This window comes from Dermacentor variabilis, chromosome 4 (genome assembly GCF_050947875.1).
Source record: "Dermacentor variabilis isolate Ectoservices chromosome 4, ASM5094787v1, whole genome shotgun sequence".
In the NCBI taxonomy this organism is placed as follows: domain Eukaryota; kingdom Metazoa; phylum Arthropoda; class Arachnida; order Ixodida; family Ixodidae; genus Dermacentor; species Dermacentor variabilis.
The window spans coordinates 112,328,266-112,345,504 of record NC_134571.1 but is presented as its reverse complement, the minus strand read 5'-3'; positions in this window follow the sequence as shown (position 1 = coordinate 112,345,504).

Genomic DNA, 17,239 nt, shown 5'->3' with positions numbered 1-17,239 from the left:
GAACGCCACAGACGCCGAGGAGGTTGCCATCGCTCTGGCGATCACCGAGGCCGAGTGTCGCACCGTGCTCAGTGACTCGAGGAATGCCGTGCGCAACTTTGCCAAGGGGCGAATATGCGCGCCGGCGGCCGCCATCATCGGCAAGCTCCAACTTCAAGACCGTGGCAGCACAATCCGTATCAAGTGGTTCCCGGCGCATGCCGGCGAGTGTGCATCCTCACCGAACCACAACGAAAGGGCCCATTCGGCGGCGCGAACGCTTACTTTCCGTGCCCGTGAGAGTGACCGTTCCGTGTGGTGGTTCGAAACCAAGGACAGATTGACCAGTTATGCCGAAGTAACCAAGTGTTACCGCTTTGCTCGACGGATAATGCCGCCTCCCCACCCGGCACTCAGTCGGGAGGAGGCCGTAATCCTAAGGCAAACACAGACCGCGTCACTCCTCGCCCCCGCAATGCTGCACGTTCTTCACCCAGAGCTCTAACCGAATGGGCTCTGCGGTGTTTGTGCAGCGGGTCCGGTGGACCAATGTCACATCTTGTGGGACTGTGCCAGTTTCCCGACGGCAGCTACCTCCAGGACTTACCCGCCCAAACTTCAAGGTGCACTGCAGTCTGCAGACAAGGAGACACAACTATGGGCCGCCCAGCAGGCCCGGGGTGCGGTCGAAAAGCACAAGCCTCATATCCCACTAGAAATGGCCCCAACTGAGGTAGTGCAGAGTAGGGTATAACCCTGGGTCGGCGCTTGGCCAGCGTCACGACGCGTTAAACCGTCGGTTGCCGGCACTTTATTAAAGTTATCCCTATCCTATCCTAATGTTCAGTTGCATAATCTAAGCATAATTACAGGGAAACAGCATCAATTTCCTTTTTACAAAAACTTGACGATGGGCTTGTGCAGCCAACAAGTACTTTTGAAAGCACGTGTGTCGTTGCCCCGCCACAGTTAGTGCCAGTAAAAGTGGCATTCTGGGAGTTCATCCATTAAGAAGTAGAATATAAGCCGATAGGAGATTCCTATTACGCCTACTTCACTTTACAAATTGGTGCGGTCAAAAGTGACATCCCACCTAGGAATACTTCATCCTTTCAGCTATTGCATATAAGTATCCCACTTCCGCAAAACTCAACAACTTTCGGACACTCAACAATTTTAACCGCCCGCGAGTGTACATGTCAATAATACAGCTACCTGCAGACGGGCGATAGGTTCAAAAGCGCAGTAACGCTGCTGTCACATTTTAAATGACAGCAGTCTCCTTTGCATCGACAAAGTAGCTTGGTTGATCTACCAGTGGGGATGAAAATCTCCAGAGAAGGTGCCCAACTTAACCCGAACGTCTTTATTTGTTCTTCTTGGCCTTGGGGGGGGGGGGGGGGGGTTCCGTAGTGTAAAACCGCAACCTTCCGGTTCAATTCTAGTTTGGGCGCAAATAGTGTTTTTCTTTTTGATTTTTCGTTGACTTCCACATCAACGCCCTGCTTACAAGCCCATCGTCCGCGAACACACCATCCGACAAGACAAATCAATACACCGTAAAGCATCTTGGCACATTTTGGTAATGCTTTACCTTTTTATCAATGAATTGATCTCTCGTACAGAGATATTTTGGAACGACATTCATCAGTGTAGTTATATCCAGATCTGCCACAAATGTTACCGTTTTCCCACTTAGTGCTATTCGTTTCGGCTTGTTACGAAACGTCTCCGAGTTTAGCTTTAAATTATTCTCACCTCATTGATGAGATGGATTTTGCCTTTGGTCACACGCAACGCGCAAACTTCTGTCATTGTTTTATTGTAGAGGTGGACAATTGTGTAGCTGCATCCGTAAGGCAACTTGCTATTGGTGATGGAAAGTGTAGTGAGACTTTCTTCAGTTTCCTTATTATGACGTCTACGAACATTATTTGTTTTTCGATAACGTACTAAAAGTTCCAAACGCACGGCTAGCTTCCCTGGCTGAGTGTTCTTTATTGCCATGTTTGAACATTACATAATATAAAAACTTTCTTTCTGATGGTCCTGCGACAGTCAACCAAGCAGTGTTTTTTTTTCTCGCCACTAGGCATGATACGGCGCTCGAGCAGCTGACAATGACAAATGACTGCCGTCTTCTCTCACCACACGCATGGCCCTCGTTTGCTTCTCTACGGGACAAGGAATCTCGTTTATCGGGCACACACTAATAATACGCAAGAAAGACGATGCCAAAGGAAGTCCGCCTACACGACTTTGAGTTGCGCCAGTATACTTGTTGAGCTACGCCTTCCGGCGCTATCGCTATTCACAAGCCATGTTTGCAGTTTGGTCAGCCACTTCACTTGCCGTTCTCGAGGCGTCCCCAAGAGAGCACTGCCTTGAGGCGTAGTAATAAATTGGCTTCGTAGTAATAACAACACTCCATGCAGCACAGTGACATTTTGAAGCAAAAAGAAAGAATAACGACTTTGCCAACAGGTCAGCCGCCTCATTTAACCATTTCTTTTAAGAATTTATGCGTGATTTTCTTTCCTAATGTTTTTTCTTTCTTGGCTCTGTCTCTCGTTGGTTAGGAAAAGAGGCCAGAGGTTCTCAAATCGAAGTTTAGACTTTTTCTGAACGTTTGTGAAAGGAACCTTGAGGAAGCACTGTGAAAGTGCGTTGCAACCCGCTTGGGTAAACCAAGCTTAAGCGAGGAGGGATACACACCTGAAATACGATAGATACTTAAGATTCTCGCAAAACTTGGGCTGTCTGTGTTCATCCGGATAACTTCCCTAATTGAAAGCTGGGGTTCTATTCTACTGCTTCTACCTGGCACGACTCTCCCCTGTCCATTCAGTTCAAACATTTCTCACTGCGCCTTCCTGACCGTGGACCTGACCATGGAGGCCATCTGCATACCGTCGCTGTTTACGCAGATATGATTAAGATATGATTAACATTTCCTTTTCCATTAACAAGCTTCTTCTTGCGGATATTATGAACTTCGATTTGTCGAAATAATGATGACATCGCTAACATATGGTTCAGTGATGCCCAACACTGAATGAATCAGTGAGAAGGAAACAATGAAAACGCATTTGGGTCCTCCCAATGAAACCAACAAAGCGAACCCTGAAGTCAGAAACTTATTGATTTCGATATTACGGAGACACATCTAGTGGTCTCCCACCGCAGGTCGTTGTAGGGCCCAGCGTGCCGGAAAGACTTTACGAATTGGAATGGCGTGGCCAAGACAAATGAAGGAGATGTTGCTGCGTAACACAAAAACAGGACGATTATTTCATGAAAAGAGTTGAACAACTTCTTCGAACTTCGTGGAAAGAAACATTCGCGACCCGTTTCGCAAATGTTGGGCCATTTGCTACCTTCGCAAAATGTTGGAAACCTGCAGACAGCTCAATGAATTATTTTGCGCGGACGTAAAATTTGTGGAATGCTATGGGTATGGCATGCACGAAGTACTGTCCAGGCATCACGTTCGATGGTTGGCGCTAGGTTACGTAACAGATCACATTGACGATCTGTTGAGGACGTCTGCGCGTTCAAAAGCGACACTTCTCTATATTAGTTCAAACGCATTCTGTCCATGCGATGGCAAAATATCAGCGACTTCTTATTATACCGCTTTAGTTGTCGCGAAGCTTTCTTTACCTCAGATTTATAGATGACGCTGAACGCTTCACGGTGCACTTAGCCGCAGAATGCTGAAATAGAAGCCATTCAGTGTCAATTTAGCGCTAAATGAGAAAGAAATGTGCTCGCATTGCGTCACACCTGTGTGAGGTACCCGATCCGTGGTTTTATACTCGTACACCGGATTGCAAAGCGCCTTTCAGAAGCTCACTAGGTACACGTTCTGCCTCTTTGAAGAGTGAAGTGCAACTGACGGTGGTCCAGAGCAGAGCACCTTCAGTTCCAACATACGATGGCGAGTCAGAAAGTCTTTGCCCCTATTTCTTTAACCAAACTACTGCTATAAATGGGAAGTAAACATGTCCATTCCCAGCGGTGGGTCTTTGTTGAATCTGCCCGGAATTACCCGCCCGTAACACTGCGGCACGAAGCTACTGTCAGTTGTTGAAGATGACGGTTGTGCTTCATACGTCCACGACGTACGAGCAACGAAGCGTGAATCGTTTTCTATGGCGCAAGGGACGAACGCCCGTCGAAATGTATAGGTAAATGCAGCCAATGTATGGGGAAAGGGGTCTCGCTTTGATAAGTGTGACACGGTGGTGTGGTAAGTTCGCAAAAGGCCGTGCAGATTTGCATGACAATTAGCGCTCGGATGGGGGGCAGCGGGTGCTTCGCGCGTGCGTAGCTGACCGCCGACAAGCTCCGGCTATTTCACTGGGAGAGTCTGGACCACCCACCATGCAGTCGGGACCTCGCCCCTAGGGATTTCGACGTTTTTCGCACGATGAAAAAGTTCGTGGCAGGACAGCGATTCACATGCAACGATGAAGCCAAGACAGCAGTCCTACAGTGGTTCCACAGTCAGCCGGACGAATGCCATCACACGGCCATCTAAAATTTAGTGCTGTGATAAGAGAAATGTCTGAACCGGTGATGCGACTATGTGAAAAGATAGCGTAAGGTGCGTAGAATAGTACGTATGTTTTAAATAACATCTATGTACCTTACTTTGGGTAATAAAAATAAGGGCAAAGAATTTGTTAGTCGTCGTCCTATATACAGGGTGTCCCACCCGAATTTATCCAAACATTAATAATGTGCAAATGCCGTGTACCTGGACAGAGCCAAGGTGATGTCAGCCATCGCTTGGAGATTTTTTCTTTGCGTTCCACCTACTTACATAATTTGTACTGACTAATAATCAGCTTCTAAAATATTATAATGAGATGAAAAGTGTCAATGAGAAAATTGTAGAGCAAGACTAAAAACTTACAATACAACTTCCTGTCGCTCAATACGCGCTACGTAAAGGTGTTTTTCTGAGCATGACAAAAGTGTGCGAGTACACGCAAAATTACCGCGCGACTTCGCGTGCATTCGGCACTTTGCGTGCGCTCGCGGGCTTCCTTCAAGCCCGGAAAAACGTTTTTATGTAGCACCCATGGAGCAGCAGTAATCTGTTTCGGACATTTTACATGTTGCTCTATAATTTTCTCATTGACCCTTTTCATTGAATTTCATTATTAGAGAAGTTGAATATTTGATTAGGACTAATCAGATCATTAGTCAGAATGAAAAAAAAATTCTCTGACTATCTTGTGTATGTCTGTAAAGTTTGTCTAAACTTACGTGGGGCGCCCTGTATATGGCCCCACTGCTACCCTTCTGTCCGGTCGTCTACACACACACACACACATATATATATATATATATATATATATATATATATATATATATATATATATATATATATATATATATATATATATATATAGTAACCAACAGTTACAACAAGCGTTTCTCCGAGAACTAATTTATTCTGGGCGAATCTGTGCCCGTCAACAAAAACCGACTGAATACTCAACAACAACAACAAAAACGTCCCTCGAGCTTCGCTTCTTTGAAAGTCGTTCTCCTCTTCGTCATCTCCTGTCGCGTGCCAATCATCCGTTACTCGCGCATGAGCCGCCGGTCTGTCAGCACCGGCCCAGCGTTGCCTTGCGGTGCTTTGCTTCACGCTTGCGGTGTGGCGGCTCTTTGAAACCCAGTTGGGATGTGTCGAGCGTCTTTTTCTTCTCGCAATGCTGGCGGCAATATATATATATATATATATATATATACGAATCGCGAGAACTGGGGAAACGTCCGCACAACACGTCGCATTTTGTAAGTTTGCTTTTTGACTTTGTTTTTCTTCCTTCAGGAGCTTGGTATACCGGTGATAAAAAGAAACGCCCAGTCATTTAATCCTGCTACAGTTAGGTTGGAACATCTGTACTACTATTTATAAACGCTACTACTGCTTTTGATATTTAGTCTTGCTTCGTTAAAAACGAAAACATTTATATTCGCAGTAGGAACACCACGTTCCCAGTCACGGCAATCCGTACGTTCAAGAGATGAAGTAATGTATGATTTTGACTACGCTTCTCACTTTTATTTCGAAGAACCATCGCACCGCATGGCCTATCTTACAGGTCCTTTTACCCAGCTAAGGTATTCAATGCAGCTGTTCGGTTCAATCAAAAGTGTATGGTAGCGGATGAACTTGACATATCAGCATAACAGGTTCATAATTATTACTACACCACATCGGATGACGATCAAGACGTATCATTATTACCCTGTCTTAAGTTTGCCGCCGATACGCATTCCAGAGCTCACCTCTTCGCATTCTTGACGTGCCGCCGGCATTGTTTATTTTCAAGAGGTCTTGTACTAGTTTCACTCATTGAAAACACGCACACTAACGAGATCTTAAATGTAGGTATCTATTTAGAGGCAAATTACCTACTGCACAACTGGAAATATTGCTACGGCACCGTGCAATTTTCCGTCATGACGCATTTTTAAATGAATGACAAAGAGGGGCTACCTGAAAGAGTGCAGATAATTACAAGAAATTTCAAAACAAAACACTCCAAACAACATCGCGACGTTTTGAAGCAAGAAAAAAGAAGAATGAGTTTGCAAACAGGTCAGCCGCCTTGTTTTACTGGTATTTAAAATTAATTTAGAGGTGATTTTCTTTCCTAATGTTTTTTTTTCCCTTTGCCCTGCCTCCCCGTCGTTAGGAATAGGGGCTATAGGTTTTCAAATAAAAGTTTAGACTTTTCCTGGACACTTGTCAGAGGTAACTCGCGGAAGCACTGTGGGAGTGCGCTGCAACCCGCTTGCGTAAGCGGTGCTTAGACGACGAAAGATGCACACCTTTAGTTGTTGCGAGGCTTTCTTTAACAAATATTTATGCACGACGTTGAACGCTTCACAAAGCCCGTAGTCACAGAATGCTAAAAAAGAAACAATTCAGTGGCAGTCTAGAGGCGAATCACAACGAAATGCGCTAGCATTTCGTCACACCTGTGGGAGGTGATTTCTTGACGCATGCAACAAGTTGCTGTCCCTTTCGCACGTACACAGATGTAAATCTCAAATTACGAGTCGCATTGCAGGCAAGATTTGGGGACTGAACCAGGCTCGCAGAGCTTCGCTTTCGCAGGCCGATTGCTCTCTTAGTGCTGAAGAAAGCAGATAGTTCTTGAGCAGATTGATTGCGTCTGAGCGCATAGCTTCAGTAATTAAATAGAAAATGTATAGGTTTGTCAGTGGAACAAGACAAAGATGTCTCTTACGCGATTCTCCTACGTGGCCAAATGGATGCAAGAAAAGGCAGTGGAATAATTAGGGCTTCGAGTGTGGTGTCATGCAGGTGGTATAATTACAGGTCTTGACTGCTAATTGAGCAAGGCGCTACCAATAAGGAAGTAATTAGGTGTCCAATGTGGGGCGTAAGATGTTGCTGGAAGGTAAAAATGTTATGCTGCCTTTAGCCAGAGAGTAAGCTTCGCGTTTCCATAACGTAGCAATTGAACATAGCAACAGACTTTTGATGTCAAGGCGGCCTTGCATGGCGCCGCGACTTCATTGTTCATGTTAATAGTTCGTGCTGATTTCACCGGATCAAGCAAAAGAAAAAAAAACATGCATGGTATCGGAATGCACGCTTCGCGTTCAGAAACATGCACAACACACCCAACACACTTCCTCCCATGCCGTCGATATAATTATCTTGTAGTACAGAAGACATTTCGCGTAAACCATTGTGCACAACAAACATTAAGCAAGTTTACAGCCGAGTTCGCGGGACTGAACCGGAACGCAGATGTGAATTAACGTAAGTGCAAGCATGATAAGAAAGAAAAATATGCATTAATAGGAGTTAAGTGGTTCTTGCCTGCGGCAGTTCGTTTTCTATCTTTAGCTGCCATGAGATGCTGAGAGCGCGAATACTCGTTAAAGTAACTTGAACATTGCATTTTTGCTTGTGTGCTCTCGTTTGGTTGCATTAAGAGAGAATTAATCATGCCAAGCGATGTTGCTAGGCCGCGTGGTTTGCATTAGAAAGCGCGCGTTGCCGTTGCATTGATTCGTTAATGAACGCCTGACTACATGTTTTTTTTTCTTTGTACGTAAGCAACTCGCGTTATTATTGAATGATCTAGCGCACCCTCTGTTATGAAACGGTAGATAAGAATAATTAATTAGCATTAAAGGTAATTTACCGAGCGTGTAGCTCAAAATTTTACTATGTTGATTAAGAGGCGTGACTGTTTCTCGAAGTCTCGTTGTAATTCGAGTTGGTAAATTGGTTACTACTATAGTCTCACAGCATCGCACCTACCAAATCAATCATTCGGCCACTCCATACGCTGAACAATAACCTGCTTTGAAGAGCTCCACAGACAGGCTGATTAATTTTATCTCTGTACTATACCAAGTCCGAGCTGTCGCTGTCCTAATCCAGCTGAGACTCGGGCCTTCGTGTTATATTCAGTTGTACGGACCACCGTTACGTGTTTTATGTGGGCACCAGCAGTCGCCCTTGCATGGGCCCTATATCTTTGCTTGGAGATATCCAATTCTCCAACATTTATGAAATAGATGGTAGGATGCCAGAATGAGGTAAATTGTGTGGAGAAAGAGCGGCTCCTGAGCAATCTCAGAAATGAAGTTGTATGTAGTGCGTGTATGTTTGCCAGATTACCGTCGCGCTGGTTCTGCTGGTATTTATGCAATATGGTGTTGGGTACCAACGTTCGATAGTGCTTGCGTTTGCGGCTGGCGTATCGGTACAGCGACATATTTAGTGTGTTAGTGTGATGAATATTATAGGGAAGGCTGTTGTTGGTTTTTCTATTCCTTGAGCGGATTTAAGTTTTGTTTTCGAAGTTCGGCTCTAACACCTTTGGCGCACCAGACCAATGTCCCTTTCATGAAGTTCCTAGGTGTTGCGGGACAACTAGCAAACGAACGAGCTCATTTATTGCGTTCTACCCGCTGGTACCTGTGACCTAGACCAATGGAATTTCTTATGTAGCTTGTTTGTGCATATAGTTTGTTACTGAAGTGAAAATTCATCTGGAAATGCTTTTTTGAACGTGAAAACACCTAACACTCCTTGACTGTTAAGCCAATATTATGAAAATGTTACGCTTTTGCGTATATAGCAAATGAGTTTTGTAATGACATTTTTAGGAGATGATGCCATTTGGCGATGCTGATGGTTTTAAGAACGGTCAATAAAATTTTGTCATCGGGCCGACACCTTGTCCCGGCAATATTTGTGTTATGAAAGAACTTGTCTTATCAAGATGCCAGGCTTACGACGTAAACTGATTCCGCAAGCATCCAAAGTAATTTTCCTTTAAATACGATATGCTAAATGGCAAAATATGAATTTATGCGACCCGGAGATACCTTCCTGACACGACGACACCTATGCATTCGACAGTGTGAAGGACAGTTAGACAAAAAATGATCACCCCTTCCTCTACTGAAAAATTGGGGTAAGCGAAGCTTATCCTGCGTGCACCTGACCTTCGTCATGGGTAGGTACAAGTAACGGTTCCGGATTGCTTCGGCCTCCCGCTCCCTCTGCTCGGGACCTTTTTCTCGTTGCTGTCGGATTGCCTGGGCTCGGGCGGCTTTAACGGCTGGATCGGGCCGCCAACGACGAGCCCTTTCACGGGCGAGTTCTCGTCGCCGCTCGTCGAACGCTGCTCTTTCCTCAGGGGAACAAACAACACGTGGCCATCCCATCCCTTTTCCGAGAGTGAAGTGAACGAAAACAAAGCCGGCGGGCAGAGCGTGCGAAACCCTTTCCTGCCCTTTCCCTACCCGGCTGAAGCGAAACGGCTCTGACTGGTGCGTGGCATGAATGCGCGCCTGTGCAGCTGGAATCCTTGCTAATGGCTCACGCTCCGGCGCAGCGGTCAACTCATCAAACCGCACTTTCCCGCAGCTGCTCTGCTCTGGGAGCCACTGGGTTTCGACATGACCATATCGCCACCGACCCATGTGAGCCAATGCAAGTCTCGCTCGAAAAATTTCGTCTGATATGAGTGTCTTCCTTTTTTTGATGGTTTAGCTTCGGCGTTAGCAAGCCGCCTAGAGCACTTGAGACACTGAGTAGCCACTATCTTTGAGCTTAACCTCGAAGGAAATTTTCTGCGATTAGATTAGCATATGATCATAACTGATAATATTAGTAAGAATGTTATCAGTAATATTAATATCCTGGGGTTGTTAGTATTATAGGTGATAGTTCTAGAAAGTAGTGGCAGTAGTAGTTGTGGTAGTTGCAGTGTTGTATGAAAGCGTGCGAACGACCGCACGAGAGAGGAAGAAAATCAGGCAGCACAGAAATCGATTACTTCACGTGGACGTCATATGCGCCTGGCCTTATCTTCGGGCCATACGTCATCCTTTACAATAATATGTGCTAGCGGGAGCAACGTACTTTGTCCTGCTACGCAAAAAAGGCATTTCTCTACTTTCGATTAGCTGTCACAACACTGTCGCACTCCTTACCGGCGCCAACACGGCCATTCGAGGCACCCTATAGCACCTGCGGTAAAGGACAAGCAGGTAATTTTCTTCCTTTAGCGCAAAGACACGACGCCACCGTGTTCCAAGCGGATCACTTCGGCCCATGATATAAAGCGAAAATATGAAGAGCGAGGTGCAGCAGCATAGGGTGGCCCCAACGCATTTATGGTATCGACAAGAGCCCCTGTCGGACTTGGAACCTTAATAGCTCCGCGTACTTCCGCGACACCAGATGGTGGGGTCAGCGGGCCTTGAAGATAGCCGCCGTTCCCTGCTTTGACCACGGCTGCTACAGACCTAGCCTACAGAGGGGCAAAGGGCAAAAGCAAAACAAGAACGATCCGCAGCGTAGCGTACATAATTACTTGGTAACCACACAGGAAATAGCAGAAGGAAAAATGATAAATCGGCCCCGGGAATAGATTCAAGGAATGAAACAGCCCTGCGAAAGTAGACAGCAAAGCGTAAGGTAACGCTCGCTGAGTGGGCAGGAGTGCAGCGAAGCATAGAAAGTCGATAGCTGCTTTACGGCCAGTGTCTCCCTTCCGCTCCAGCTTTGTGCCCCTACCAGCTCAGACCCGTGCAGGGCTGCTAGTGGCATCGGTCAAGAAACTTATGGACGAGCACGGCATGGAGAATATAAAGCTAGTCCACGTCCTTCGTGTCTGGCCCTCTCGTTCTTGCTTGCTTCATCACCAAGCAAGGTTGATGAATGTTTCCTTTCTTTTAAACCATGCCTTCACAAATGCTTGAAATGAAGTCCGACTGGTAACAGGCTTTATCGATACGGGCAAATTGTACACAAAATATTGAACGTAACTAATGTGCATATGTGTCCTCAAGCTGGATTTCGCGCTAGCATTTGCGATGTTTTCCTAAGTACATTTTATGCGCAGTTTGTCAGGAAGACAGCAAAACAGCTACCATAGCTACCTAGCTACTGTGGTGACTACCGATGAGCGCCGACACCCATCGCAGGGATAAAAAAAAACTCTTTGCGAGAATACAAAGAAGTTGGTGCACGCGCGAGAGCTTTCAGTATATACTGCTGATGCGCAAGTTTCAACGACGTCGCTTGAACTTCATGGAACACAATAAAATGTGCATGTAAATATAACATGCATGCTTCACACGTTTCAAAACGGAAGGCTAGTTTTGGAAATAAAAAGAAGGCAATTCGGGCGTCTCCTAAACGCAGGCGATGTCTTCTTTGCTGACAGGGGCTTCCTAATTGGCGACAGGTTCAACTTGTTTTGTGTCACACTAGCCATCCGATCACTTCAAACAGAAAACTTGCCTAATGTTTCCATTCATATTGAGCGTGTCCCTATGCATGGTCAGTCTTCTGTGATTCCAAGGCAGCTCTACAGAGTGTACTCTCAGTACTGCGCCATGGATCACATGAGAAGCTCGTCGCAGAGATCAGAGAAGTCCACCATCAGATAGTTGACGAAGGACACAATATAATATACCAGTGGTTGCCTAGTCCCTGTGGAATACATTGCAATGATCGAGCAGACGCAGCTGCCCGATCTGCCCATGACGGCGTCAACTGCGTTGCCATTCCTCTTTCGAGAGCCGACGTAGCGAAAAAACTTTCCGCACCTGCGTGTGACCTGACATTAGCTCAATAGAATTCATCCGAGTTCACAAGTGCACGCCTTCATATCCTGGACCCTGATTTGCAGCTCCGTATTCCGCCCGAGCTTCCACGACGTAACTGCACCCTTCTAGTCCGTCTATGGCTGGGAGTAACATTTTCAAATGCGTACTCCTTTTTATCGGCATGGCCTACAGCCCACTTTGTTATTTCTGCGGGTGCAATGAAACAATCGTGCATCTTCTTTGTGAGTGCCCTCGTTTCAACCCACAAAGAGCAGTCCTCTCAGCCACCCTAGACAAACTGGACAAGTGCTCAATGTGAGAAAACAACATCCTTGGAAACTAGCCTACGCGAACTTCATCGCGATCCGCTATGAAGGCGTTGCTCCGGTACTTAAAAGACACTGGACTTTCTGACAAATTGTGACTGTACACTGTGTGACGTAGGATTGTACGGTAACACTGCGTAACACTAGGAATCCCATTGCGGGCTGCGTGATAGCGCACACAGATAGAGTTCGTGTGTACGTATGTGTGTGTAGTTTTTTTTTCATTTTTTATCCTTTTCTCTCACTCACCTATCACATCCCTGTGCCCCTCCCCCAGTACAGGGTAGCCAACTGGAGATAAACTCTGGTTAACCTCCTTGTCTTTCCTTTGCCTCTCTATCTCTCTCTTTCTCTCTCTCTTTGAGCGTGTCAGAGGCGTGCTGAGAAATAAGTATACTTTGATGCAACATCATGTAGCCAGTGGAAGTTTTAAGAAGGAAAACCAGCGATGAATGATGTTTTGGCGAAATTGCACAACGGTGCTGCGCAGAAATATAATATCACTTATTTTCCAATTCGTTTTCTCTCGGCCAGTTGAAAGCCGGGAAAAAAGAAATTGAATAAAGAACTACGATCTACATAAAGCAATCTGAGCATGTTATCGACATTATATAGCAACAAGGCTGCGCGACCCTTTAGAGGTGTCAAATAATTTGAACATGTAACTGTGCTTCGAAGACATTGCAAAGGTTTAGAAATAGCACACGAAAATGGTTTTATGAGTGCCTTCGCCTACTCATAAAACCAGACTACTTTTTACGCCTTTCGCATTCTTTTGTACTTTCTGTGCTTTTATTTGTATGGCTAATTGATAACGTCCCCTAGCATTAATTCTCTTTTTCTCAAATTTCCTATCGAGAACGCTTGGGATGCTGCGTAAAACCTTGGAAAATCGACAATAGCCTGTCCATTGGATGTGGTTACAAACCAGTATTGGAGAAAACAGCAAATGAGCAATGTTTCACCGAATACATCAAATGAAATTTTACCTGCTACTACAAAAAATAAAGTCAGACTGCAACTGTCGCAATAAAAAAGAAAGGCCCTGCAAAGCCACTCCTGACAATTTGTGGCGCTCTTTCATGCCTACTGAGTTGAAATAATATTTTCATCGATCATTTGTCATTATAAAACGCCATTAGCTCACCTTCTTCAGACCTGCAACACACGCTATATATTGTCGCAGTCTGTGATGTGGAAAGAAGAGGACGCTGATGGTGGCCTTGGAGACGACGAAGAATAGTTTAGGTATTTAAAGCGTTAAAGAAAGGAAATGCTGACAAGACAGATGACGATTATTGTTGTGTGGCAAAATGCAACCCAAACGGTGTAATTTTGTTTAAGAGTGTATCTAGTTGTGCTATCTTTGTGCTTACTATATCTCTTTCGTTCTATCGCGGCACTCAACAAACGGTCAACAAACAGTAAAAGTGGAAATGTTCTGCTATCGTAATCAAACTATTCTGCCCCTCCCCAGGCTTTGTGTACGGTAAATTTCTGTGTTCGTTGTCTCGTATTTACCATGACGATACGCTGTGTCTTCTACAGTACGTATGGACTCTCCTTCTCCATCCCCTTTGCAGGACAGTAAAGTGCATGCGCTACGGCATATCGTACGCTGAGCTATGTTACTGTGGAGCATAAAACTCTCTCGACCAACCGCCATCGACCGCTAAAGAAGAATGCGAGGTCCAAGAAAAAGAAGACGCAAGAGCGATCAGGGGCGCTCTTGTCCGCTGCACCACCAGCACCAGCAACACTGCTGGTGCACAACACCAGCAGTGTTATGCGCTGCACCAGCAGTGGAATCTGCACTCACAATGCCTGCTACTCCCCAGGGACAGGGAAGCCACTGCAAAGCAGCGTTGTGTGGCATCCCACAGGGTTCCATGGGCAAAGAGTGGATTTCGTTGATAAGCTGGTTGTCTGTGTTAACGCCATTTCCATGTGTCCGAAACATAGTCCTAAGCACGTGCTGTCAATGTGAGGTATAGTTCCTCCTCCTCCTTACAGACATCTTCTAGCGCAGTTTATATCACTCCAAGCCAAACACCCAGAGAAAGGGAGCCGGCGCATATAGAGGGTGATTTTACGATCCCCCATGTACGCGATCTCTCTTTGGCTTACTAGTCTACCGCTATCCGCCGGCATAAACGTGTCTTTTGATCTCTAGCCGCACTGCCCCCAGCAATTTTGCCGAGATTTGCCGCCTCATCAAGCGAAACCATCGCGAAAAGCACCAGTTTATTTGGGGTCAGCCGCATTTCCCATTACGGGAGACTTGGGACGCCAAGCCTCTTTTTCTTGTTTCTGCTCTCCATATTCGCGCTGTGCCTGAGTGCTGCTAACACAGCGAACCTCGATCGAAGGAAACGAAGTCTTGCGGAATAAAGGCAGTCATATTGCGAGAAGCACATGCGTAATGCCGGGCTCGTAGCTGCTACTGAACATTGGCGGGTCAGTGATGTCGCTAAGAATGAATTTCGAGACAAAGTCGTCGCCCTAAATGAAAGGCTTCTACTCCGCCCTATATTGGTGCGAATAACTGCGCCGCAAAGCAGCTCCTTGGAGATTCAATTGAGCGGCTAACCCGTGGCGGTGAACGACGGTAAGGGGAACAGCCACCGATGGGGACAAGGGATTAAAAAAAGGCCACACGAGGTGCCTAAGTTTCCCACTATTTGTACTTACTGCTTTCTTCCTTTTATTTCTGCAAAAGCTTTTAATTTGGAAAGCTCCAGACTTATTCGCGGACTAACGACCTGCATACTTTACGAACTTGAGGCTGATTTCTCCGACTCCATGCGCTCAATTTTCTTATCTCAGAAAGTCCGGCAAATATATGGCGCGTCTGAGAGGATATATGGGGGAAGGCGCCGTGGTTTCAACATGCCCTCGCACCTTCCAGACGTGCTTTGCCGTGAAGCTACCACTGTTAGATGTAAATGACTTGACTTTTGCTTGACTTTTGACTTCCGTTGCTCTGCTGTGGCAGATTAATGGTGACGCAGAAGTATGCACTAGCAAACAAAGAGGCTTCGTGGATGGCTCTTGTGTAAAGCAAGGGCAAGCATTATTGTCTGAACGGGCAATCGGCCTTAAGAGTTAACCAGTCATTCGGATGATGCGCCACATAGAATTCCCGTTGAAGCCAGGCAGCACTAACGTACCTGAAACTATTCACGCCTTTCTTTCCTCGTCTTGTTCTTGTACTTTTATAAAACTTGCTTTTGTTTCATTTCTCTTTGCTGTTCTTGCTGTCATTTGAATAAACTTTCTCACGCTGTATATGCTAAGAGATGATTAGCCTTATATAATGTGCTTTTAAATTGACGAACTATGCTCTTGAGCATTCTTTGCCGCAGATATGCGCCCTTAAATTGCTATATCTAAAGTCAATTTGCGTATTGGGTGTTAAATAGAGCAGACGTCATCACGAGTTCAGATACACGCAGATAAAGAAAAGAAACGTGCATACAACGGCGCAATTAGGGAATGCAGCGCTGTTTTTGTAGTTCTTGACATCGTAATCGTGCAGCGAACAAGTTGCTCGTACTCACTATAGGGGACTGGTCAAAAAAATGGGAGCATTATTCCAATTGAGTGACCAACCTTAGGGTTTGTGATATAGACGCTGATTCTTTTTATACGTGGAACATACCTACGAGCCGTTGTTTTACCAGTCAGCGTCACTACATTGACTTCTAAGACGTGCCACACGACTACATACGCTGCTACGGAACTTGCAGATCTTCACACCACACTTCGTCTGCTCAGCCGGGAACCTCAATGACGGTTTTTATTCATCGATTCTAAAGTGAAGCTGCATTCTTTATACTAACGGCCTTTGGCGTGTACCGCACAAAGAAGTGGTGTTCGAGATCAGATAACTGATTCATATTTTGAGCAGGGGCGCCATATCGCGGTTAAGTGGGCTTCAAGTTGCTGCAGCATCATGGATAACTAACACACTGATGACGCTTTTCTGCCAGCTGTGAAAGACGGCACACAAGAATTGATTGTGTTGTCAAGGCGACATGCAGCTAGAATACTTCGCGTGCTCGCGTGTGACAACGTGCTCTATTTTTGTAACATGCGAAGTTTTCAAAACAACCAACTGAATAAATTGGGCTCTACGCTCCACGTTTCTCTTTCACCAGGACTCCGCCGATGATATGCCACGCTGCTTTGTGCGATATGGCAAGCCGTAGTATTTAGAAAAATATACCGTCTTCAATATTGGTATGGCTGACAACGCTGCTCGTGATGACTTCAGAGATTTCAACAGGTTTTGTGCGACTGTCCTCGATACAGCTTGCACTGACCAATACTTGCGCTGACGCTAGCTCGCGCACACAACCTAACATAGACAGAAGTAATAATTTTGGAATACCCACCTCAAAAGTCGTCGCAGCGTAAAGATACGAATACATTGGGACAATTAGTAGGGGCCACGAACCTACACAGGCGATTTTAGCATTGAAAAGTGTTAAGTGCTATCCTGTGCTCTGAGGAGCAGTGACTATGCCCCTGTGCTTTATATCTGTCTCTCTTGCTATCCTACTCTATACTTCTACCCCATCCACATCCACTCACAAGTATAGGGTAGCAAACCAAATGTTCTGTGTAAGCTCCCTTCCTGTTTCCTTTCGTCCCTCTCTCTCCCTCCCTCCCCCTCTCTCTCCTTTTCTCTCCCTCTCTCGATAACACGAATAATTTCTCACTACCCACTTTCATCCTGCTCACTGTTTACCAATTGGGGAAGCTGGCTTACAATGGCGAGTAAAATCTGT